This window comes from Camellia sinensis, chromosome 4 (genome assembly GCF_055761805.1).
Source record: "Camellia sinensis isolate YWXY chromosome 4, ASM5576180v1, whole genome shotgun sequence".
Taxonomy (NCBI): domain Eukaryota; kingdom Viridiplantae; phylum Streptophyta; class Magnoliopsida; order Ericales; family Theaceae; genus Camellia; species Camellia sinensis.
This window is the reverse complement of record NC_138964.1, coordinates 169,064,598-169,065,876: the sequence shown is the minus strand read 5'-3', so window position 1 is coordinate 169,065,876 and position 1,279 is coordinate 169,064,598.

Here is a 1,279-nt window from a genome sequence, read left to right as displayed (position 1 = left end):
ACCACTTTGGGTGGCAGGCTAACCACTTAAAGTAGCAGGCCGACCAACTTTTATGATCGGTCCCTTTCCCCCTGTTTTGTCAGGCTGTGTGGATGCCAGCTGTGCCAGCTGGAGGGCACAAACTGTATCCTCCATACACGTGTATGGAGGGATTGCATCCATGTTTAGCTTCTCCAAGAAACTTGAACCTTTGTTTTTTCTATAAGAGAGGGGCTCCCTCTCCATTCCAGAGGTTCTGAAAATTTCCTAAGGCACAAACACATATCTCTCTGCATATCTCTATATTTTGAGCCAAAAGTGTGTATTGTTCTTGACCTTTAACACCCCAACTCTTAGCCATACATCCTTACCATTGAACTGAGCTTCCTAGAGGTTATTTTTGGAGGTTAAAATGGTGGTTTTTGGCTGAGGAACTTGCTAGTTTTGCTGAGCTTCAAGGGTAATCTCTTTTCTCTCTTTTTAAGCTTTGTCTTGATCACTCTCTTAGCCATACTTGCATGCTTATTTGAGCTTTGTTGTCAATTGAAAAAAGATCCATATTTAAGTATTTTTCATGTTTGTTTAAGGCCCTTTTAGTACTGAGGGTCATCTTCCCTCTTGCATGCCCTATTTGGCCTTGTTTTGTGCCATGCCATAAGGCCTTTGAGTTAACCCTTGCATGGCCTTTTAGCCACTAAAATCCAGTGGATTTTCAGTGGTTGGCATGTGGTTTTGAGGCCCTAAATCAGAGAGGGGTGACCCTCTCTCTTTTGGTCTTGTTTGCTTGCATTTTTGGCCTATCAAAAGAGCATGTGTTTTCATACTTTCAAGGCTCAGTTCAGGCACTTTTTGGTGACTTTTACAGCCTTCCTAGACTTTATCTATGGCTAGTTTGGTCACCTTGGGTTTGCCTCTTGCATGTGTAGAGTAATCCCTTTTGTGGCTTATCAAAGTAGCATGTCATTCTTGCATGTATTGGTCATATTTCGGTGGGTTTTTGGTCATCATTTGGCATGCCATGACTTTGTTTTCAGCTAGTTTGGTAGCCTCTCACGTGCTTCATCTGCTTGTAGTGTAAATCATGTTTACTAGCTTAGAATGCATGATGTTTTGGCCCTCCATTCTAGCATATTTTGGCCATGCTCCAACCTGCTTTTGGTTATATTTTGGGCTACCTTAGCTTTGTTTTGAGGCCTCTTGGTCGAAAGATGCTTGCCATGCATGCTTGTAGTGTAATAGCCTTGACTAGCTTCGAGTTTGAAAGTCCCTTGCATGCTTAACTTGAGGTATTTTCATGTTT